Genomic DNA, 26,707 nt, shown 5'->3' on the forward strand with positions numbered 1-26,707 from the left:
TGTCCCCATCCTTTCTTTATCTTAGTATTTTTTGTATTTTATCACATTATTTTACTTTTCTTTATATTATCCTTATATATTTAGACTTTGTCCTGGAATCAGATTTATGTGCCTCTGAGGGTTTGTCAACAGGAGTCTGACGGCAGGATTGGCCCCACTTGCCTTTGTGTTGTAATGTGAACAGGACTTTTTCCGTTCTTTCAGTATTTTTTTATACAGAAAAAGTAATAAAACTACTGTAACACTGAAGAGCTTTTTTCTGGTCAACAAATAACATTCTTAATCATTTAACAAGCCATGTTAATGTAGGAGGGGAACAAATCAGACCTAATTCAGTGACTTCTCTGAGGGTCTCTATGTATAAGCCTTGTGGATAGGGGGGAAGTGGGAGATGGGATATATCTTGACTTAGGCTTTTTGATACTGTCTCACATGACCTTCTCATAAACAAACTAGGGAAATACAACCTAGATGGAGCTACTAGAAGCTGGGTGCATAACTGGTTGGAAAATCATTCCCAGAGAGTAATTATCAGTGGTTCACAGTCAAGCTGCAGTGGTATATCAAGTGGGATCCTACAAGGATAAGTTCTAGGTCCGGTTCTGTTCAATATCTTCATCAATGATTCAGATAATGGCATAGAGAGTACACTTTAAAGTTTGTGGATGATACCAAGATGGGAGGGGTTGCAAGCGCTTTGGTGGATGATCTGGACAAATCAATGTTTGGTCTGAAGTAAACAGGATGAAATTCAAAAAGGACAAATGCAAAGTACTCCACTTAGGAAGGACTAATCAACTACACACATACAAAATTGGAAATGACTGCCTAGGAAAGAGTATTGCAGAAAAGGGGGTCATAGTGGATCACAAGCTAAATAGGTGTATATAGTGTAATACTGTTACAAAAAAAGCAAACATCATTCTGGGATGTATAAGCAGGAGTATTGTAAGCAAGACATGAGAAGTAATTCTTCCACTCTACTTTGTGCCTATTTGGGCTCAACTGCAATATTGTGTCAAGTTCTGGGCACGATATTTCAGGAAAGATGTGGACAAATTGGAGAAAGTCCAGAGAAGAGCAACAAAAATGATTAAAGATCTAGAAAACATGACCTACTGAGGGAAGATTGAAAAAAAATGGTTTGTTTAGATGGGAGAAGAGAAGACTAAGAGGGAACATAACAGTTTTCAAGTACATAAAAGGTTGTTACAAGGAGGAGGGAGAAAAATTGTTCTCCTTAACCTCTGAGAATTGGACAAGAAGCAATGGGCTTAAATTACAGCAAGGGTAGTTTAGGTTGGACATTAGGAAAAACTTCCTAAATGTCAGGGTAGTTAAGCACTGCAATAAATTGCCTAGGGAGGTTGTGGAATCTCAGTCATTGGAAATTTTAAAGAGCGGATTAGACAAACCTGTCAGGGATGGTCTAGATAATACTTAGTCTTGCTATGAGTGCAGGGAACTGAACTAGATAACCTCTTGGGTTCCCTTCAAGTCCTCCCAGTCTGTTGGTTGGCTGCACATAAATAGATATTGTGTGATCTACCAAACCAATGCTCTGAGTCAATTTTGTGCCTAAAACTTTCCATCTCCTTCCATTTTCATGTATATAAAGCAATGTCTTCACCATAGATAATAATTTACATAGTGGTCAATACTCCATCCCTGACAAAGGGCTAAGGAGTGCTTTACAACAGAATTAAAAAAAAGTAAAATCCAAACAAAACCAAATACATTATAAGAAATCCATAAAAAAAATATCAGCATTATCCACAAGCTTAAGGAAATGAGACAGCATCACCAGAGAAGATATTTTTACTTGCGGCAATATAGTCTCCAAGCTTTTTAATTTAAGGGTTCCTTTTGAGTAAAGACAGACAGTAATAGCAAATTGTGTTGAATTATCTTTAAGCCAGCACTTGTACACCAGGGAGCAAGAGGAGAAAAGAGAGTTCATTTGATTTGTTAAGCATGTTAGCATGAATGTTAATCTCTCTCTCTCTCTCTCTCTCATTTTCTTTAAGAAAGTTTTATTTGGTAATGGGGCATAACATTTTTAAACCAGAATATTATGCAGAGATAACAAGATTATGATGCAAAACTAAAAATCTCTTTTGACCAGTTAGTTAACATGTTGTTATGTGAATTGCATGACCCTAAATCTGGTTAAGGGCAACAAAATTGGCCTTGTGTACTAAAGCAAAGACAGAATGATACATATTTTCCTCTGCTCCAATACTGATTTGTGTTACAACTGTTCTGTTGAGTAAATTCCCCTATCACATATGCTCATATTGAGACCCACACACTATTAAACACTGAAAGCCATAATCTTTTAGGCACCTGCCAGATACACCTGTGTCTTGCTGCTTAATTCTGGTGCTCCATGAAACTGGGAGAGGCCATTTCATAGGCCCTCTATGATGGGAAACTGCAAAGCAGAGCAATCAGCTGGGACTGAGAACAGGCAGTACTGTCTTTATGTTTATGCATGTCTACATCTTCACTCCACAAAATTTTATGTGCTAAGTCCCCTTTCCAGTGCTGATTATTCATTCTTTTGGTATATTGATATAGTGGGATTACAATGTAGATGGCCTGAATATGGGTGTGCATTAATGTTGCTTTTACAACATATATACATATTAATTAGGAGGGATGTATTAAGATTCCAGTCCTACATGCACTAATGTCCAAGCTTAACTTTACTACTGTAAGCAGCTGCATTGAAATCAATGGATCTTCTCACACTAGTAAATTAAGCAGTAAGTGTTTGCAGAATTGAAGCCTAAGAGCTATTCCAGAATTTGACCCTAAGGACCCCAGACATTTTGGTTAATCAAAAATTACCAGTATATATGCTCAGCAAACAATTTTATTAAGCAACAGATCTATTTGCAGACCAATAGGAGACACAGTTTCACTTTAATCATGTTGTATGCTACAAAAGTGTCTTAAAATATAAAATTAACATTTCAGATATTTAAATATTTATCCAGATGTCTCAATATACATAATATAAATATTTTGTGAGCACAGGAGGCCAGAGAACTGTTTATGATATTTTATAATAATTCCTTGTAAAATCAGTATTTTACTGTAAAGACTAAAACTACAACATATTGACTTGTGTCCTTAAATATTACCATCTACCCACCAAATGGAATATATCAGAGATACTTATGCTTGAATAAATTCCCTTTAGAGGCCACGTGTTGGTGATTGCAGTGGATTATGATTTTTCACATTTCTTTACTGAAATGGGCATATGAGGAGTATTCTAGAGATTACTATAATTCCTAGCAGGGTTTTGATTTTAGGGAGTGCAATAAAATAAATAATTTATTTATACCAGTGAGTTTAGCCAATCTTTACACTTTTTAAAACCTCTTGTTGTTATTTGTCAATTGATAACATTGATAGCTTCTTTCTTCTCACAAACAGAAATGTCTGCATGTTTCTTTTTCCCAAGCAGCTGACATATTACATGGCAATGGATCTCTGTTTTCCACTTGTGCCACTTCAATGAGTTCAATGGAGCTACGTCTAGTACACACCAGCGCTAATGAGCAGAACCAAGGTCCTAGCCTGTAGATGAATAGAGTAAAATAAAGCTTTTTTTTACCGCTGTGTTGGAGCTGAAACACGAGTCCTATTCCTGATATCATATGCACATTATGTGGCTAGGTGATGATGACCCCACTGTTTGTGTGTGTCCAACAGCTATAATAAAGAGGGATTAATATGGGGAAATATCTGCTACAACAAGGAATGGGTTTAAACTTGGGAAGCTATTTTAAATGCACATTCACATTTCCTCCATAGCTGACTCACTGAGTATGAGTAATTGCTGGAAAGGATTGTAATCCAATTTCAGATTTTTATCTGTAACAGAACAGTTGAATTGCATTGATGCTAAACTTTGGCAATTTCACTTAAGTGAACTCCCTGTCTGAGGAACAAATATATAAAGTGGGAGAAAATGTATTCTACTAGTTAAATTTGTGATTGTAAAGAAATACAATTCTAGCAAATCTATAAAAGAAAATGTATTTGTCAGTATGTTACCTGTATGCTGGTCATTTGTCCTAAATTCTATTTCAAATTTGAGACCTTAATGCCAATCTAGGGGGAAGTTGCCTTTCAAAAGATATATGGAATGGCCACCAAATAGTCTAGATCAGGAGCTCAATTTTATTGTTTGTTCAGAAAGTCCAAATGGCGGGATTTCAGTTTGCAATAGAAATGTTCTATACAATTGCTAAAGATGAAATTTCAACATAGTTTTGCCACATTTCATCCAACCCTAGGTTTGCCAAGACACTCTACCTCTGGCTAAAAATATCTCCACTAGCGTGAGTCAGTTTAAAGGCGGTGGCTCACTGGAGCTGATCAATGATACGCTCTGTAAGTAAGCTACCAATACCAATGACTTAAGTGCATTATTTTGCATCACAGCCATGTTTATAAAGCATTGAAGGGGAAAGTGGAAGCCAGCACTTTAGCCAGTGCTTTCAGATTAGCGGAATAGCAAAACGACCAAAGGCTCAGCTGGCATTCCCAATTCTGGTTGGCTGGAGGAGAAACGAAAGTGCTCACTATGACTTCTATTGTATTTTTTGCCTGCACTCCAGCTTCTCGTAATGTTATTTGTGACAACATTGTAGCATCTGTCTCAGCCTTTATTGAATTAATGGAAGCCTATGGCTGCTCTGACAGTGCCAGTAGAAAGGATGAGTGTTTTCCTATCACTTGTGTTGTGACACAAATCACAACACTTCAGACCAAGCTATTGTATGCCAGATGTTTTTTTAAAAAAAGTGTGGTCTGAGAGGAAGGTATGGTCTAATAGTATTAGCATAAGACGAAGAGCTAGACATTTCTGAGTTCTACTCCTGGCTTTGACACTGATCTCTTCCCTGCTCTTGGGCACATTTCTTGCTGTAAAAGGAGAATGATAAGTCCTCGTTACCTACATCATTGGAATATAGTGAAGATTAATTAATAATGCAAAGGAGATTTGAAGATGAAAAGCACAGTATGAGTATTTTTATTATTACCATTATTTTATTTCAGACTCCGTAGTACACAATGGACTTTATACTGCTCGGTGTTCAGCACTCTTCTGAGGAGCTAAGTACCCTCATCTCCTACTAAGTCCTTCACATGAACACTTATAGCACCTTTTTGGACTGAATCCTCAAAGATGTTCTTGGTCTTTAGCTCTACCAATCAACTTTGACTTAGCTCCCTGATCTAACAAACAAGGTATTCCTCATTTATTTCCCTTCACGCTTCTTTGCATTGTCCCCGGGATATATTGGCACTTAAACAGCCAAGTATCAGAAGGGTAGCCGTATTAATCTGGATTTGTAAAAGTGGCAAAGAGTCATGTGGCACCTTATAGACTAATAGACATATTGGAGCATAAGCTTAAGTGGGTGAATACCCACTTCTGATGAAGTGGGTATTCAGCCACAAAAGCTTATGTTCCAATACATCTATTAGTCTATAAGGTGCCACAGGACTCTTTTGCCACTTAAACAGCCCGAGTCTCCAAGGAACACCTCCACTTTCCTTGTGATCCCCTTTCCAAAAAGCCTGACAAAAGAGAAGAAAGATATGGCTAATTTTCCTCTCAATCAAAATCAAAACAGAATTATGAAGGAAAAGTAACAATGCAGACAAAGTACATATGTTGCCAGTTTTGTTTACAATTGTGCAGCATTTTTTGTATTCCCTGTGCTTTGCTGTGCTCTAAGCTTCCTAGTAGGTTTGTGATCTTTGATATGAGCCAACAATGATACTCAACTACTGCCATTCCAACTCCCCCTAACGACCAAGAAATCTTATTTATTCTTACAGGGATGAAAAGAAAACATGCAGTTAAAAATATTGGTGTTTTTTGGGTTGTTTCTGTTTTGTGTTACTTTATGTTGGAAGCATTTTCCCCAGTTCTCAAGCAGAATTTCCCATGTTTAATGTTAGTATTTTGTCCAAGGATCTCAAAGCACTTTACAAATATTGTTTATACTTTTCAACACACACAAATGTGTGTTAGCTAGACATGAAAAGGAACATTTCATAGACCAGTAAATAGAGATCTGGCTTGCCTAAAGTCATAGAGAAGATGAAGCCTGGCTTTGGGAATAGATTTGAGCTCTGTCTTCCAGTCTCTAACCAAAAGATTAAATTATTGGCCAAGAACCCAGTGTAGTAGAAACAGCTTAACGGACAATAGATGTTAATATGTCTTAGAGGCTATATTAGTATTGGAGGAATGGGTGTTTATGACTTAGCAGAGGGTTCTATATCCCCATATAAGTCGCCAATGTAAACTTCTTGTACTAGAGCTGAATGGAAAATGGTTTTCCTGTCCCACAAAGACTTCTAAAATTTCAAAAACATTTCCCATCTTGAATCAGAATAAAAAGTCAGAATCTCAAAATTTTTCATGAACCAATAATCTAAAATAAATAAAAAATAAAAATCAGATCGGGTCTATCAACACATTTAGTTTCAGATAATTTAAAAATGTGTTAAGTGTTGACATTCTTTTTTACCTTATTTTAGTGTAAATTGTGTATAATTTCTAAATGATGGGATATTTCAACAATTTCAAAACTTTTTTTCATTTTTTTCCAATTGAGAGAGTCATCTAAAGTCCTATGAACAAGTTCAGTTTCAGCAAATCAGCATCTTCAGAGGGAAAAATGTCTAGTCAGTAAATTCCTGACCCACTGTATCATTTACTTCAGCTTTGCATTGGCTTTGAGGACCTCACTCGAGCATCTTTCTGTAACACATTCATACAGAGTTGGGCACTACTGAATGTAAAATCTCTCCCCTTAGGAGTATGATATGTGTTGTTTCAGTTTGTTTCTGTGCTTTTGAAGAAGAAAATTTTGAAGAAGTGATCTGTACATTTTAGGGGCACATTCTGTTCCCAGAGACAATCCTAAGAACCTGGGCTGAGTGTGAGGTATTTGTGTAGGAGGGAATAGTCCTTCCCGACAGATCATGAAGCAACATTTGAGGTGTTTTGAGGCCACTACTCCAGCCATTCCCAAGGTTGGAGTGATCTTCATGGCCGTTACACACAGACAATCTACATGGGGAGGAAATAGCCAGTAGCTAGACAAAGTAGTGAGTCACTGGCCCCATCCACAGCCAATCAGAGTGCACATGGAGCTGGGCTAAAAGGAAGGTACTCAGATAATATGATGATGAGGACCATCTAAGTACCTAGACAGAAAGGTGCATCTTTGGTGCAGACTTCTGAAATCTTGACTTCTGTCCCCCCTCCCTCCTCCCCACAGTATAACTATACTAAATACTCTGCCCCTATGTTTGGTTGGAGTTAGAGCAGAGCTGGGGTTTAATTTTCAGAAGCTGCCCTTTTTTTTGTATATTCCAAGAGAGACTATCCCCAAGGCCAGGCTGGTATGTATTTTGACAGACATAATGATGTAATATTTTTATGTTTCTCCAAAAAGATCACTCATGTTCGTGAAGGTTTTTGGCAAGAGATGATAGAATGGTCACCTGTAAATGATATACTGAGTTACAGCTGACAAACAACAGAAGGGAAGTCAGACCAAAAGCCCATTTTAGCAGAAAACTCTTCACTAATTCAGAAGAGTTTCTTTCCACACAAAAATAAATCTGTCTTAGCCGAGACAGTAACATTAGGTATCAATAAAGTTTGGATCACAGCTGAGATTGGTGTTCCTACCCTTACGAAGAGTTATATCACAATATATGACTATTTAATGGAAGTATTCTACATTTCTTGAAGCTCTAGTGTAGTGCACTTCTGCTTTAGAGGACTGTAATTTTTCCTTTTATATTGTAATTTAGTAGTGCTGGTTTCAGAATATTTGTCAGAGAGCAAGATAATGCTTTGGGAACTCATGTCAGAGACTGTCTGTCTGTCTATCTGTCTCTAATCTCCCTCCCTCTCTCCCTCCCCTCTCTTATTATAAGGCACCTTTTACAACAGTATCTTCCGTCTGCTGTATATCCCCAGACAACTGCTTGTTCTTTGTTTCCTTACATTGCAGTGGCTATTGGCCTCCTTTCACTCTCATCCCAGCCCCCACAAAAAAGAAGCTGAGGGTGGTTTAGGGTTGGGAAATGTTTAGGCACCCAAACTGGCAACAGAGATAGTTCACATAACTAGTGATGATCACTGCTGTCTAGTGGATATACTTGGTATCAAGAGTACTTTTCAGTAGTGTATGACTGTGGCCTTGTAGGAGCTGGGATGTAAAACCCTCATGCTATTAAACGTAACAAAGTTTTTCCTTTAGTTCAATCAATAGAGACCAAATCTCTTACATTGTGTTCTCTGATGCAGTTTATCTGTGCCCAAAGTTTCAATCAAAAATATGTAAAAGTATGCATTTTTGGGGATAGGTATTAAACTTAGCTGAGAGATTTTTACATCAGCCAACCTCAAGACATTCTTATGGCCAATTAACCTGAATAGGATGAACTGAGAAATGTGGATATTAAGAAAGAATGAGAGAGAGAAACATCTTTGTTTAGAAATTTGTCTTGTAATATAATGTGGAGAAGTAGGTTAATCTAAATTATGTGAAAAGTCAGAGATACAGGTGATGGAATTGAAACATTATTGCGCTAAGGCTACTTCTTAACACATTTGAATTGTCTGTCTTGAAGCTTTGACAAGTTGTAAAGGTGCATAATTGCATAATTTTATTGGATATCCTGTGAGAAGTGCAATATCTGGTGACAATATAAGGTTTAAATTTTTTACTTTTTTATATTTTATTTCTTAATGAGAAATAATAAAAAGTAATTACAATCTGATTTCATATGAATCTGCCCCTGAGCCTGGAACCTGGAATGAGAAGAAAACCAAAAATAAACAAGCCCTCCAGTAAATTTGTTGGATTTCCCTGAAAACTTGTAAGGAAAGGCCAAAAACTTGTAGTCTACAGGGGAAAGACAAGTTTGCATTTTCCAGCTATGCCAGAAAGAGGACAGGAGACACTCAATGTGATTTAATTAGACTGCAACTTTATTCTTAAATGTCAAAGAGTACCCAGCAGATTATAGCATAAAGTGCAGGTAATTACATAATCATTTACATATAGCCAGCAGAGAGGGCTGCCGTCAGCCCTCCCCCTTTACCCATCCTGATCCCCAGCTAACCCACTGAGGGGCCCTGACCACCCCACTTTGAATGATGGTTAAGGGGCCTATAAGATATGGAGGGATGGGGTTTGCTCCCTGCAGTACCAATCATAGCAGCCAGCAAGTTAAGCGTGCGGGTATAACTGCATCTATCCTAGAGGCTTCTGTTGGCATTGCTATGTTGGTCATGGATCGCACCTCTATAACTCGATTGACATTCCAATGCCAGCCGAAGTCTGTAGCATAGACATAGCCTGAGATGTGCCAAAGGAGGCAGTGCTTTTGTGATGGGTTGGGGCCCCCAGCTCAATTTACATAGAGAGCTGGTAATAACCTTTGGTTTCTATTGACCTGGGACAATAATTTTTTTTCATCGGGTATTTGCAAGAGAGAGGAAAATCTGGATCTTAAAGAGGATTGGCCCAGCAGTCATCCATCTCACTTAGTTCATTTCAAATGCAGTTCATATGCCTTGGTTATATGCAAAAGCTTGTAGATAGTTCATTATCAAAACTTTTTTCCTCTCTATCAAGGACTAGCGTGTTGCTTTTTTGGCTGCAGATTTGATTACATGTTGTACCTGCTGTAAATACTGGCTCCAGCCACCTGCGTATCAGGCAGACACTGGGTAGATTGTAGCAGTGAGAAGGAAACAGACGGTGTTATCGATCTTTATGACTCCTGATGCACATGACTGAATTTCTCCCTTCCTAAGTAGAGCCTACGAGGTGATTAAGTAATCAGCACTATTACCCCTGAGGAATATAAATCTCTGAAGCAGCCACTCAGAACAGTGCTTGTCAGTCTCAGAAGCAGCAGCACAAGCAAGAGACTGCAGTACAGTGTCCCAGATAGGAGACAATACAAAATGAATTTCAGGCTTCTGTATGGGTAGATGGATTTCAGTTGTGGAAATATGGTCCCCCTCCCCACTTTTTCCCCTTCAATTACAGTTTAATAATAAAATATGCTTATTTTGTCCTAAGTTTAAAGTGAGTTGACATTGCAATGTGTGCCAAAACACCCTTATTTTAGGGCGGAATGGCGGGGGGGGGGAGTGGGAAGGGAGACAATACTGCCCTAAATAAAGATTGTTTTGCTGATATTTTCTGGGATAATAACCCTTTAAATTCCATCAGTTTTCCTTTTAAAGTTTATCTGGTTTTTTTAAATTAATCCAACTGGCAAAAGAAGAAAATCTAGATCATAAATGGCTTTTGAACACAGATGGATTATTTATTAAAGAGCTTTTCTGGGCATCAGATGGAAGCAGGACTGAGTAATTCTGAGGGGAGACTGGGTGAGGAAAGTTGTCAGTGGAAGAATGTGACTAAAAGAACCAGGCAGAGGAAAAGACGGGTTAGTGAGGGAGAAATAGAGCTCAAGAACAGGTTTGCAGAGTTGGAAAATGAAAAAGGGGCACAGAAGGTGGTCACTGAAGGTGAGAGGGCAAGGAAGAAGAGAAGAGCAGCTAGTCCTATAGGAAAAGGGGAAGAGCCAATGGAGACTACACCAAATATGAGCCCCAGGAGGATACAGGATGGGTTGAAGAGGGTTACAAGTGAGAATAGGAATGGAAAAAACTTGCAGCCAGAGGGAACAGGGGATAGACTGGAGAATATCACCATCACCAGGAAAAGGCAAGTCTATGTGATCGGGGACTCTTTATTGAGAAGAATAGACAGGCCTGTAATCAGAGCTGATCCAGAGAATAGAAGGGTATGCTGTCTTCCAGGTGCTAAGATATGGGATGTAGACCCTGAGGTTGAAAAGGATCCTAAAGGGAGCAGGAAAGAATCCCCTAATTATCCTTCATGTGGGAACAAATGGAAAGTATTGTACTTTCTGGAATACTGGAAAGTATTAACAGAGACTATGCTAGGCTGGGGAAGATGCTTAAGGAAATCGAGGCTCAGGTAATCTTTAGTGGGATTCTGCCTGTTCCTGGAGAAGGGCAACAAAGGTGTGACAAGATTATAACTATCAAAAGATGGCTTAGGCAGTGGTGCTATAAGGAGGGCTTTGGGATGTATGGCCACTGGGAGGCATTCATGGACAGAGGACAGTTCTCTCGGGATGGACTTCATCTGAGTAGGGAAGAAAATAGACTTCTAGGATGGAGGCTGGCACAATTGATTAAGAGAGCTTTAAATGAGGAATTTGGGGTAGATGGTTGAGAGATGTCCAGGTAACCTCCATGCTGGATTTTAGCATTGAGAGGGAAGAAAACGAAGTAAGAAAGGATACAACCGTGGGTAGGAGAATGTATATAAGGAGGAAGGGCAGTGTGGATACCAGTCTAATATACTGGCTGTAGAATGACCGTGCCTAATAGGGTACAGAATGTGTGTGAGGCCAAACAGCAAAAATTAAGATGTTTGTACACCGATGCGAGGAGCCTAGGTAACAAAATGGAGGAACTAGAGCTATTGGTGCAGGAAATGAAACCAGATATTATAGGGATAACAGAAACATGGTGGAGTAGTAGTCATGACTGGAATAACGGTATTGAAGGGTATGTGATGTTTAGAAAAGACAGAAATAAAGGTAAAGGTGGTAGAGTAGCATTGTATATCAATGATGAGGTAGAATGTAAAGAAATAAGAAGCAATGAAATGGATAAGACAGAGTCTGTCTGGGCAAAAATTACATTGGGGAAGAAAACTAGTAAAGCCTCTCCTACGATAGTGCTTGGGGTGTGCTATAGACCACCAGGATCTAATTTGGATATGGATAGAGCCTTTTTTAATGTTTTTTAATAAAGTAAATACTAATGGAAACTGCATGATCATGGGAGACGTTAACTTCCCAGATATAGACTGGAGGATGAGTGCTAATAATAATAACAGGGCTCAGATTTTCCTAGATGCGATAGCTGATGGATTCCTTCATCAAGTAGTTGCTGAACCGACTAGAGGGGATGACATTTTAGATTTTGTTTTGGTGAGTAGTGAGGACCTCATAGAAGAAATGGTCACAGGGGATAATCTTAGTTCAAGTGATCATGAACTAATTCAGTTCAAAATGAACGGAAGGATTAACAAAAATAAATCTGCAAATAGGGTTTTTGATTTCAAAAGGGCCGACTTTCAAAAATTAAGGAAATTAGTCAGGGAAGTGTATTGGACTGAAGAACTTATGGATCTAAAGGCGGAGGAGGCCTGGGATTACTTTAAATCAAAGCTGCAGAAGCTATCGGAATCCTGCATCCCAAGAAAGGGGGAAAAATTCACAGGCAGGAGTTGTAGACCAAGCTGGATGAGCAAGCATCTCAGAGAGGTGATTAAGAAAAAGCAGAAAGCATACAGGGAGTGGAAGATGGGAGGGATCAGCAAGGAAAGCTAACTTACTGAGGTCAGAACATGTAGAGATAAAGTGAGACAGGCTAAAAGTCAAGTAGAGTTGGACCTTGCAAAGGGAATTAAAACCAATAGTAAAAGGTTCTATAGCCATATAAATAAGAAGAAAACAAATAAAGAAGAAGTGGGACCTCTAAGCACTGAGGATGGAGTGGAGGTCAAGAATAATCTAGGCATGGCCCAATATCTAAACAAATACTTTGCCTCAGTCTTTAATAAGGGTAAAGAGGATCTTAGGGATAATGGTAGCATGACAAATGGAAATGAGGATATGGAGGTAGATATTACTATATCTGAGGTAGAAGCGAAACTCAAACAGCTTAATGGGACTAAATCGGGGGGCCCAGATAATCTTCATCCAAGAATATTAAAGGAATTGGTACTCGAAATTGCAAACCCATTAGCAAGAATTTTTAATGAATCTGTAAACTCAGGGGTTGTACCGTATGATTGGAGAATTGCTAACATATTTTTAAGAAAAGGGAAAAAAGTGATCCGGGTTACTACAGGCCTGTTAGTTTGTCATCTGTAGTATGCAAGGTCTTGGAAAAAATTTTGAAGGAGAAAGTAGTTAAGGACATTGAAGTCAATGGTAAATGGGACAAAATACAACATGGTTTTACAAAAGGTAGATCGTGCCAAACCAACCTGATCTCCTTCTTTGAGAAAGTAACAGAATTTTTAGACAAAGGAAACGCAGTGGATCTAATTTACCTAGATTTCAGTAAGATGTTTGATACTGTGCCACATGGGGAATTATTAGTTAAATTGGAAAAGATGGGGATCAAAATGAAAATTGAAAGATGCATAAGGAATTGGTTAAAGGGGAGACTACAACGGGTCCTACTGAAAGGTGAATTGTCAGGCTGGAGGGAGGTTACCAGTGGAGTTCCTCAAGGATCAGTTTTGGGACCAATCTTATTTAATCTTTTTATAACTGACCTTGGCACAAAAAGTGGTAGTATGATAATAAAGTCTGCAGATGATACAAAGCAGGGAGGTATTGCTAAATTAGAGAAGGACCGGGATATCATACAGGAGGATCTGGATGACCTTGTAAACTGGAGTAATAGTAATAGGATGAAATTTAATAGTGAGAAGTGTAAGATTATGCATTTAGGGATTAATAACAAGAATTTTAGTTATAAGCTGGGGACACATCAATTAGAAGTAATGGAGGAGGAGAAGGACCTTGGAGTATTGGTTGATCATAGGATGACTATGAGCTGCCAATGTGATATGGCTGTGAAAAAAGCTAATGCAGTTTTGGAATGCATCAGGAGAAGCATTTCCAGTAGGGATAAGGAGGTTTTAGTACCGTTATACAAGGCACTGGTGAGACCTCACCTGGAATACTATGTGCAGTTCTGGTCTCCCATGTTTAAGAAGGATGAATTCAAAGTGGAACAGGTACAGAGAAGGGCTACGAAGATGATCCGAGGAATGGAAAACTTGTCTTATGAAAGGAGACTCAAGGAGCTTGGCCTAACTAAAGGAAGATTGAGGGGAGATATGATTGCTCTCTATACATATATCAGAGGGATAAATACCGAGAGGGAGAGGAATTATTTAAGTTCAGTACCAATGTAGACACAAGAACAAATGGATATAAACTGGCCACTGGGAAGTTTAGACTTGAAATTAGACGAAGGTTTCTAACCATCAGAGGAATGAAGTTTTGGAATAGCCTTCCAAGGGAAGCAGTGGTGGCAAAAGATCTATCTGGCTTTAAGATTAAACTCGATAAGTTTATGGAGAAGATGGTGTGATGGGATAACATGATTTTGGTAATTAATTGATCTTTAAATATTCATGGTAAATAGGCCCAATGGCTTGTGATGGCATGTTAGATGGGGTGGGATTTGAGTTACTCAGGAAAGAATTTTCTGTACTATCTGGCTGGTGAATCTTGCTCATCTGCTCAAGGTTTAGCTGATCACTATATTTGGGGTCGGGAAGGAATTTTCCTCCAGGGCAGATTGGAAGAGGCCCTGGAGGTTTTTTGCCTTCCTCTGTAGCATGGGGCACGGGTCACTTGCTGGAGGATTCTCTGCTCCTTGAAGTCTTTAAATCACGATTTGAGGACTTCAATAGCTCAGACATAGGAGAGAGGTTTTTCGCAGGAGTGGCTCGGTGAGATTCTGTGGCCTGCATTGTGCAGGAGGTCAGACTAGATGATCATAATGGTCCCTTCTGACCTTAGTATCTATGAAAGCATTTTATGTGTTGATATTTATGCATTTCTATATGTAATAACATTTATTTCATGGAATAATAGCACAGTATTACAAATCATGACCAATACAAACAAAGTTCATTACAGTGATCATAAATATAGCTTACTACTGTGAAGATCATAACCAAGTTCTTTCAACATCAGCCACTGATCCGAGAACCAGAGGTAGTTTCTTTAGAAAAAGAGGTCACCCCAAAATATATAGCATGTTTAAGTAATTGAGAATGATATTAGTATTACCAACATGCAAAGGATGTTTAATATTAAAGTTATTTTATTAGTTAGCAAAATATTTATTAGAAGTAAAAAAATAAAAAATAGACTGAGAAGTCAAATAGTTTATTCTTAGCTCGTGCCAATGTGTTGTTTTATTGAAATAGTCCTAACATAAAGTAAGAAAAGTCTTAGAATATTCTGGTTGATTTATGATAGTTTTCTTATATTTATAGTAGGGCTGTCAAGCAATTAAAAAAATTAATCACAATTAATCGCGCTGTTAAACAATAATAGAATACCATTTATTTAAATTTTTTGGATGTTTTTTACATTTTCAAATACATTGATTTCAATTAAATACAGAAGACAAAGTGTACAGTGCTCACTTTACATTTATTTTTATTACAAGCATTTGGACTGTGAAAAACAAAATAAATAGTATTTTTCAATTCACCTAATACAAGTACTGTAGTGCAATCTCTTTATCATGCCAGTTGAACTTACAAATGTAGAATTATGTACCAGAAAAGACTGCATTCAAAAATAAAACAATGTAAAACTTTAGGGCCTACAAGTCCAATCAGTCCTACTCATCCTACTGTTCAGCCAATCGCTCAGACAAACAAGATTGTTGACATTTGCAGAAGATAATGCTGCCTGCTTCTTGTTTACAATGTCACCTGAAAGTGACAACAGGCATTTGCATGGCACTGTTGTAGCCGGCGTTGCAAGATATTTACATGCCAGATGCGCTAAAGATTCATATGTCCCATTCCAAAGGACATGCGTCCATGCTGATGATGGTTTCTCTTGATAACCATCTAAAGCAATGCAGACCGACGCATGCTCATTTTCATTTTCATCATCTGAGTCAGGTGCCACCAGCAGAAGGTTGATTTTCTTTTCTAGTGGTTTGGGTTCTATAGTTTCCACATTGGAGTGTTGCTCTTTTAACACTTCTGAAAGCATGCTCCACACTTCATCCCTCTCAGATTTTTGAAGGCACTTCCGATTCTTAAATCTTGCGTGCAGTGCTGTAGATATCTTTAGAAATTTCACATTGGTATCTTCTTTGCATTTTGTCAAATTTGCAGTGAAAGTGTTCTTAAAATAAACAATATTGAGTCATCATTCAAGACTGCTATAATATGAAATACATGACAGAATGCAGGTAAAACAGAGCAGAAGACATACAATTCTCCCCCAAAGAGTTCAGTCACAAATTTAATTATAGCATTATCTTTTAACAAGCATCATCAGCATGGAAGCATGTCCTCTGGAACGAAGACTGAAACATGAAGAGGCATATAAATCTTTAGCGCTTCTGGCATGTAAATATCTTGCAATACCAGCTACAAAAGTGCCATGCAAACTCCTGTTCTCACTTTCAGGTGACATTGTAATTAAGAAGTGGGCAGCATTATCTCCTATAAATGTAAACAAACTTGTTTCTCTTAGTGATTGGCTGAACAAGAGGTAGGACTGAGTGAACTTGTAGGCTCTAAAGGCAGGGTGGGCAACCTTTTTGGCCCGAAGGCCACATCTGGGTATGGAAATTCTATGGTGGGCCATGAATACTCACAAAATTGGGGTTGGGGTACAAGACGTTGTGAGGGCTCTGGCTGGCGGTGCAGGCTTTGGGGTGGGACCAGAAATGAAGAGTTCAGGGTGCAAGAGGGGGCTCCAGGATGCGGCAGTGGGGTTAGGGCATGGGAGGGTGTCAGGGGTGGAGGCTCTGGGCAGCATTTAACTCAAGCAGCGACATATCCCCTCTCCAGCTCCTATGTGGAGGTGCAGCCAGGCAGCTCTGCTGTGCACTGCCCCATCCACAGGCACCGCCCCTGAAGCTCCCATTAGCTGCAGTTCCTGGCCAATGGGAGCTCTGGGAATGGCGCTTGGGGCAGGGGCAGCGTGCGGAGCCCCCTGGCTGCCCCTAAACGTAGGAGCCAGAGGGGGACATGCTGCTACTTCTGGGAGCCTTGGAACACACGTATGGAGTGGCCTCCAACCCCAGTCCCTGGCTGGAGCTCTGGAGCAGGGCATGCCCCAGACCCCGCTCCCGAGAGGGACCTCAAGGGTGGATTAAACTGGCTGGAGGGCCAGATGTGGCCAGTGGGCCGTAGTTTGCCCACCCCTGCTCAAAAGTTTTATGTTGTTTTGGTTTTGAGTGAAGTTATATCACAAAAAAAATCTACATTTGTAAGTTGCTCTTTCATGATAAAAAAAATTGCACTACAATAATTGTATGAGGTGAATTGAAAAATACTATTTCTTTTGTTTATCATTTTTACAATGCAAATATTTGAAATAAAAAATGATATAAAGTGAGCACTGTACACTTTGTATTCAGTGTTGTAATTGCAATTGATATATTTGAAAATGTAGAAAAACATCCAAGAATATTTAATAAATTTCAATTGGTATTCTATTGTTTAGCAGTGTGATTAATTTTTTGAGTTAACTGCGTGAGTTAACTGTGATTAATTGACAGCCCTAGTTTATAGCAGTATTCTGTAGAAGGTACGTTATGTGGGATGCACAGGGTGAGAATTCGTGCTTCCCCTTGAAGAGGTGCTACAGAGAACTCACAGGCCAAGGGAGGATGGTGCTAAGATGGCTTTCAGCCACCTTTGCACCCTTCTGATTCTATGTTGCTCCAGGGACGGAGCAGCTCAAGATGACAAGATTATCCTGAATTTAGGGCAACATCCCTGGCTCTGCCCTCTCAGCTAGGTCTTATAAGATGATCTTCATTTGCCTTTCTCGGTTCCTTTACCTGGAGATTTCTCCCCTGGCTTTTAGAGCCACATTATGCTGCTCTGGCCTTTTACCCATCATACAGGGGTTGGTGCAGGGGTGAGAATTTCTCCCATAGTCAGGAAGTTAGTATGGTGTAAGGTAATTATTCTGGCCCAGGCATTTGCAGTAAATGGGTAGGCATTTTTTTCTGGATAGTGTATACGAATATTTGATAGTCAAATGCTTGCCTTTATAATAAACTTGGAATGTTTGCTTTCTCCCAAACACAGTGATCTCTATAACTTTGTATACTGGTTTACCTACTATGCCACTGTCATTGCTGTGCAAAAATATATCAGGAAACAGAATGCAGTGGTGTGTGTGCATAAATAAACAAAAAGTTTTAAGAACACTGTGCGACTACAGGGGAAAGTGAATGAACTACTAGGTCTTTGTGACACTTCTTAGAGAAGAGTTTCATTTGTCCATTTTTTTTTTCTTGGGAGTCATCGTACAAAGTCTCTCTTCCTGAGGTTTCAGAGTAGCAGCCGTGTTAGTCTGTATTCGCAAAAAGAAAAGGAGTACTTGTGGCACCTTAGAGACTAACAAATTTATTTGAGCATAAGCTTTCGTGAGCTACAGCTCACTTCATCAGATGCATTTGGTGGAAGGTCTACAGCTGGGATGCAGTTATAAATAGGGATAAAAGAGAAGCCAGAGCTGTCTGTGGAGGAAAAGAGCCTCTTTCCAGCCTTTAGAGTAGCAGCCGTGTTAGTCTGTATTCGCAAAAAGAAAAGGAGAACTTGTGGCACCTTAGAGACTAACAAATTTGTTAGTCTCTAAGGTGCCACAAGTACTCCTTTTCTCTTCCTGAGCTTTCATTCCCTTTTGCATTGTGAGTGCTGCTGACTACAAGGATTATATTCAGTTTATAACAAGCAAGGTTCACCTTTCCCCCTTCTGCTCCACCTTTCATTGCAACTTGCAGTTTTCTTTTCACATGTTACCAAAAAGATAGAAATTGCAATGGCACAGAAGATTTCCTGGTTTCCTTTTTCAGCAGTGGTGCACTACTGACAAGTCCTGGCCCTGGAGGTGATTAACAAGTGGGATGCTAGAATTAGACTCATAGACTTTCAGGTCACAAGGGACCATCATGATCATCTAGTCTGACCTCCTGCCTATTGTAGGCCACAGTACTCACCCACCCACTCCTGTAATAAACCCCTAAAGTTCTAAAAGCTGCGTCTTGCCCTAGAGGTCAGTATTTCTGTTAGTAAATCACTGAGTGAGTTTACCTTGCTGTTTAGCTACAAAAAGTCCTTCTGGAGCTTGTGTGTGACAGAGTATGTGGAAGAATTGTTGCCAAAGGCTCTCTAGCTTCTATGGGAGTAACTAGATGCACTTTCGAGCAGGTAGGAAAAAACAAAAATACAGATAAATCAATTACAAAATTAAGAGTAGAGGGGGAAATCAGCTGACTTTTTTTGAGACCCTATTGGGCTTTAAACCCAGTACTCCAAGCCAAGTACGGTGCACACAAAGTAGCATAGAGTAATTATCTCTGTGTATTCTCTTGATGCATTCAATTCACAATCATTACCACTTTCTTCCAAAGAGTCCACAAACTCTCATGGTTGTGGAGACATGTTTAAATAGTGTCAGTTCTCATTGCCACAAGATAACTTGATACTATTGAAGCAGAAAACAAAATAATACATTTTTTTTGTTTGGGGTGTGCGTGTGTGTGTGTTTATTAAGTGCTCATGAAAAGCACTGGATTGACAGCCCTCTAGAGTGAAGTCCCCTTCACACAACATATAGCATGCTCAGCAACAGTGCAAGGCTTTCCACAACATCCAGCCAATGTGGCAAAACCTTGACTACAACCTCATAGAGTCAGAGCCCATTTCATTCTCTATGGCCATTCAGTTTTTGGCTTTCTTTGGATAAGAATGCAAACAAGAGGGGCAACTACGCCTGTGATTTCTGCGAGGGACATTTATCCATTTGTAATTTGGCTAAACCCATCCAGCTCAGTTCACATAAGCCACATCAGGCATAGTTCAGAGATAGGGTGACCATATTTCCCAAAGGGAAAAATGGGACACCGTGCGGGGCTAGTCGGAGCTGCTCACCCGAGCTTCCCTCCCAGGGCAGAGGGCAGGCAGGGCTTGGGTGAGCGACGATGCATATAGTAGATAGGGTGACCATATTTCCTGAAGGCTGGGACTGGCATCACTGCTCGCTCGAGCCCTGCCTGCCCCCTGCTGGAGCTGTGCCTCCTCATCCCCCCCGCGCCCTGGGGCTGGCATCACTGCTTGTTCCCCATACACGTTCCTCCACCTTCCAACTTTTTGACAAAAGTAGGCATTTGTCCCATTTGCTCTTGTCAATTGATCAAGTAGGCAAGAGCAAATGAGACAAATGTCCACATTTGCCAAAAGTCAGGACGGCTGGGACAGAGCTTCAAAAAGGGTACTTGGAAGTGAAAACTAATCTTGACACAACAAACAGAATTGAAATCTTGGACTGATACTTTGAATCTCCTAATGAGATTAGGAGAAAAAGGCTACTGATCTTTTTTTGTTTGATTGATTTAAAAATGCAGTAATATTACTAGCACTGTATTTGCATTCAACCCCACAGCAAAAAGTGTTGTTATTCAAATATTAGCTTTGGTTTGCCCAGTTGTAGGAATGCCTCGCATTGTCAATACAGGACACAGGGACATTGGCAGAAATGAAGATTCCTTACCTGGAGCACATATTATGCCGTGTAGCAAATTAAATGGTGATTGGAACAGTAGAGTTAAGGTAAACCCTGGGCATAAATGGAACAGGAAATGGATATATATTGTAAGGAATTTACTTGTACCTATTTAGGACTCAGTGTGTGTGAAAAAATAGTTTAATTTACATACTAAGGGTACATTTCAGGAAAAGCAAATGATTGGAGAGTATAAAGTAAAACATCTTCCCACACCTTACTTCACACCCTTTGGTTAATTGCTACACATCTACTCCTTTCCATTTCCATGTAGTATAAATTACCCTCATTTTCAACACCCACTCTATACTAGATCTGTATAATTACATTGATTTACATTTAGTTTCTTACCAATTTATGTACAATGTTTAACTTGCACCAGAATTTACATCACAACTGATTTGACTGAGAGATTTCTGGAGGGAATACACCCACTTCCACCAAGTCAGATTCTAGCCTAATGGCTCTAACTCCATTAATTCTGATTTCAAGGTGTATCAGTGCAGAGGTTAGCCCTATATATTTAAGACAAAATGTGTGAAAAAGAAGAAATCCTTTTATGAAGTCAAACAAATTCATTAGCAGTAGGGCATGGAATGTATTACATTATCCCTGTACTGCTCTATCTTAGTGGGTTATTTACTATATACATGGGGACAGATACTCAACTGGGGCAAATCAATATAGCACTAATGAAGTTGTGACAGAAAATGGAGCATCTTTTCTGTTATTTTGATAAACTTCAGATGCTTAGGGTTATTGTAAATTGTGTGCTATTCCTTTTCTAATAATCTTCTCATTTCATTTCATGTGTATAAAAGATTTTCTGTTATTACCAAGAAGACAAGTTCTTAGCCACTTTACCTTTTATATGAAAACAATTGGTCAAATTTTGCCATCAATAATAGTGTTTTTATTACCTAGCTATTGTTGCAATCTTTCAGGTATCTATAGCTGAAAATGTCACTGCAGAAGAACTGTAGCTTTCAGAATCATGATTAAACAAGCCAACAACCAGAATAAAGAAGTGAAAAATACTTAACAAGGATTACAGTGTAAAAAAAAGTTTACAATAAAATCCATAATTTACAAATAGCAAAAGAAGCCATCAAATTACATAGCTTTTAAATGGTGGAGCTCAATGCTTGGCAGTTCGTAGCTCCAGCACCGCTGGGCTTGCTGTGTCAGTTATGAAAGCAAAAAAAAAAAAGTGTCAGCCCCGGCTCCTCTTTCATTACAATTTAAGCACTCATGGAGTTATTTCTTTGTGAGACAGATTCTCAGCTGGTATAAATTGACATAGCTCCACTGAATTCAATAGGGCCACATAGGTTTACACCAGCTCATGATCTGTCTTGAATCTTTTAGAGATTCCACTGATTTTATAATGAGGGTGTGTTATTGGAATTTTATCATATTATTTGTTAAGAGTTTTGCCTAGTTAGTATAGGTCTCATTTAAATGGGGTACTTTTTAAAATGGTGGAAATATAACAGGATCCTTAATACTTAATAACAGTGTTTCCAGTTTCACATATTTGCAGAGGTTGTGTACAAAGTGTTTTTTTTAGAGAATTTTTTTCTTTGTGTCTTGGGGACAATTGTCTCGCTCCTGCTACCATACTTGTAAGCTATTCAGACTGGATGTATCCTTCTGGAGGTACAATGGTTAAGGTAGAAAAGTTGGAAGATGAAACACTGTATTTGGGGGACTTCCTGACTTGGGAATTACCTGGCCATTGGTTATTTAATATATTTTTTGTGGATTAGGCATGTTTTGCATGATTTTTTCATCATGCACATGGTAAATTTTAGTTTTATTACAGTTGACGCTTAAGTCCAATATATTTTTGAGGACTTGGAAGTATTGAAAAATACTTTCTGAGCTTGACTCCACCCATTTCATGATCACAATATCATTTTTAAATTTTATTTTATTTTATTGCTTTTTACAACTAATTGCTGATAAAATTAGTACAGGCATGTGGCACATTTTGATTGCTGAAAAGTATTAAAATATATTAAAAGTTCTCAAAAGGATGATAAAACCATAACATTTAAAAACTGCAAATCTGCTAAAACTTGGAGCTCTTTGCATGAAAACCATCTCCGTTTGGCCTTAAACTTCACAAAGTAAAACAAAGTATACAAAGTTATAAACATTATCTTTTACAAATAAAATAAAACTGAGTTCCGCCATTAATATATGCGATGCTGAAAGATGCATGTGGGGAATCTCTGTGAGAAAATTGTTGGTTACTGCTCCAGCCTTTTCAGAATGGTGCAATTCTCCATGAATAGCACTTAATGGTATTATGAACTCTAATTTGTCTTTCGCCTTCACGCTCAGGGATGCTGCTTATGCAGGGCATCAGCCTACCTGGCCTATAAAAAACATATAAGCATTGTAATTCATTGTTTAGAAACCCTGCCTGCTCCCTACAAGAGGCTGTTGCTGGAATCCTGCCTGCCACCCAACGGAGCCCTCCTTCCCTGCAAGGGGCTAGCATTTCTGCTCGCCCCCTCAGCACTACACCCCACTTTTTTGACAAAAGTGGGCATTTGTCAACTGATCGAGTCTGCAAGAGCAAATGGGACAAATGTGTACTTTTGCCAAAAAAGTCAGGACGGTCAGGACAGGGCTTAAACAAGAGACTGTCCTGGCCAAAATGGGACCTATGATTACCCTACAGCTCCATGCTCCAGTCTTTGTGACCTGACTCATTGGCTCAGAGAACCACTCAGATTTGGTCTGGCTTAGCCTCCGTCATGATGATGGAGGGACAGTTGGACCACATTTGAGTGATGCTGCACACTACATGACAACACTTGGTGCAGAAAGTTGGAACTGCCCCGCGGAACAGGAGCTGCAGAAGCCACAGCTGCAGGTTGAATTTTTCATTGTATTTAATTTTTTAGCTGTCAAGGCTAATTCCCCACTGTGGCACTTCGAGTGCACGAGGAGGGAGGCCTCAAGGATTCTAAAAATTAACACTGGCCACTTCAGGCTTGTATTAAACTCCTAAGGTTACAGCTTTTCTCTGACCTTGGATTGGTAGATGCTACCACCACCCAAGTGCAGAACCCCTTGGAGAGCCCAGGAAGGTGCACTTAGGAATTCCTTCCTGTGGGTACCCTCAAGCCCTTTCACGCCCCCTCCGGAGAAGAGCTGGGGGGAGCGGGGGAAGGAAATGAGGTGTTGCCACCAGCTAATTAAACAATATGTGTACAAACCTCTTAAGAAACAAAAATCCAATTGTGTTCTTAAAAAAGGTAAAATTTATTAATAAAAAAGTGAGAAAATACATCTGGGAACTCAGGCTATTGCTAGATTTTAGAAGAGCAACTACAAGGATTAAGGACCAATAATAGCTTTCTTGAGGTCCGCAAAACAAAAGCACCTGGGGTTAGCACAGAGGAATCCACAAGCCAAAACAAAATCAAAGGGATAAACTTAATTGCGTCTTCCTAGACATTTCCTGATCTACTTACATATCTGGAGTTTTAAATGAGTAGTTTCTAGGTATGATACTGATGATTTTTTCATTCCTGGCCTAAGCTTCTTACAGCATAGTTGCTGTCCTGTCCACCTCTCCCTGGTAGGAGAACAACAGACAGACAAAAGGGGAGTATTTTTTTTCAATTTTAAAAAGTTCTAGCCTTCTTGTTGGCTCTTTTGTCCAGGTGCCCACTCACTTCCTTTTAGCTATGCATAGCAGTGAGACTTTTTAACCCTTTACAGGTAAAGCAATTAGAGAACAGCTACTAAGAGGGATTTTATAGCTACTGGCTGGCTGCGTGTCCATAAAAAGGAAGCTACCCCACCCCCTTCATTTATCACACTGTCACTATTCAATATTTTTGTTAAGGATTTGGATAATAGAGTGGAGAGTATGCTTACAAACTATGTGGATGACATCAAGCAGGGAAGGGTTGTAAGTGCTTTGGAGGACAGGATTAGAATTCTAAAAGACCTTGACAAATTAGAGTCTTGGTCTGAAATCAACAAGATGAAATTAAATAAAGACAAGTGCAGAGTACTACGCTTAGGAAGGAAAAATCAAATGCACAACTAAAAAGTGGGGAATAACTGGGTGGGTGGTAGTACTGCTGAAAAGGATCTGTCATCTGTAGTTAATCACAAATTGAATATGAGTCAACAATATCATGCAGTTGCAAATAAGGCTAATATCATTTTGGGGTGTCTTAGTAGGAATGTCACAGGTAAAACATGAGAGGTAATTGGCCCATTCTATTTGGCACTGGTGAGACTTGGAATACTGTGTCCAGTTCTGGGAGTGACACTTTAGGAAAGATGTGGACAACAAAAAGGATAAAAGGTTTAGGAAACCTGACTTATGAGGTAACTGGGCCTGTTTAGTCTTGAGAAAAGGAAACTGAGGGGGGACCTGATAACAATCTTCAAATATATTAAGGGTTATTATTAAGAGGATGGTGAACAATTGTTCTCCATGTCCATGAATGTGGGTCTAAAAGTAATGAGTTTAATCTGCGACAAGGGAGATTTAGGTTAGATATTAGGAAAAACTTTCTGACTATAAGGGGTAGTTAAGCACTGGAATAGGCTTACAAGGGAGGTTGTGGAACCCTCCTCATTAGAGTTTTTACAAACAGGTTAGACAAATACCTGTTAGGGATAGACTAGGTTTACTTGGTCTTGCCTGATATTAGGTAGACCAGACAGCAAGTGTGAAAAATTGGGACGGGGGTGGGGGGTAATAGGTACCTATATAAGAAAAAGCCCCAAAATAAAATTGGGACATCTGCTCACCCTACCTGGTATAGTGTGCTGAATTTGACAACTTCTCAAGGCCCCTTCCAGGCCTACATTTCTATGATTCTACATACTTTTTTTTTCCTGAGGGCAGAAGTATCTGTAAACCCTTGGAAGAAACTAAAGACTGGCTACATCACAAGACCCAGAAGATGGACTTTGTCATCTCCAGAATAGAGACTAACATATGGTAGACACAGCAAAGGCTGTGGACACAACTTAGGAAAGGCTGTGTGTCATTCCAGAGAAGTCATATTTGATATATGTTTGGAATTACTATATTATGTGTTGTCTTAAAGAAATATGAAAACTTTTGAATTGTGACTGAAAGGGAGTAACAGTTTGTATAATAACTTGGCTTTTCGGGCAAAGACAGCTAACAGCCTCCCAGGTCAGTGAATCATTGACATGCATAGTGACTTTATTCTAACTAGGATATCTTCTAGTAGGTCAGCTTAAGCAGGTTGTGTCTCTATTTAATATCTACTTATATTCAAACAGGTTATTTGAAGTGCTAAGAATTAAATTAAAGGAAATTGAATAATAATAGTAATAATAATAATAATAATAATAAATCAATATTTTTTAAAAAACCCTGTAGATGTTGAAATGTTGGCTTTGATTAAATATTGGGTATGTCAATAATTTGTGTAAGAGATTAACTGCTCTATATAAATATATTATTTCATGTTGACATGGTGTAATAATACTGCTCATATGCTGATACATAAAATTACTTCATGTCTAAGGCCTTGATCCGACAGCTGATAAAGAATGGGCAGACTGCTGTGTCCATGAAGAACCCCACTGAAGTCAAATTTACTCTTGATTTTTCTAATAAATATTTATTTCTTTATGAGAATTTTGGAATAAGACTATTGTTTGGGTAACTGTCCTTGGGCTGCTCCCAGAGATGGGGGAAGGGGGTAAAATCTATGTATAGGTAGAGACAGAGGAAGGTTAAAGATATCTAATCACTAGTTACAATCACTTGGGGGAAACCTGGTCACACAGAGAAAGGAACAAATTGACCATCCAGAAAAAATGTAAAGGGCCTTTATCCTGCCATGAGAAGGAGGAGGCAACAGTGCCACTGTTTCCTTTTAATTAAAATAATTTCAATTTTCAAAACAAATCTGAATATAATCAGAATGAATATTATGCACAGCTGGTGCCTGGTTGATACATACCAGTCAGTTTCCGGGTCCATATGTCTCTTAACTGTCCACATTTATAAAGTACAGCATGCCACTTATTTTAAACAAAAGTGTCTTTGTTTCACACAAGGTGTTTCACGCTCAATTACATGATGAATTATTGACTTCAGCAACTTTCTACATGTTATAACTTGATATATGTCAGAGAGTGAACCCCAGATAATTTCAGGTTTCTTCCTTTGTGAATTGGTGTTGTCACTCCTTTAGAGCCT

The sequence above is a fragment of the Dermochelys coriacea genome, chromosome 9, assembly GCF_009764565.3.
Source record: "Dermochelys coriacea isolate rDerCor1 chromosome 9, rDerCor1.pri.v4, whole genome shotgun sequence".
NCBI lineage: Eukaryota > Metazoa > Chordata > Testudines > Dermochelyidae > Dermochelys > Dermochelys coriacea.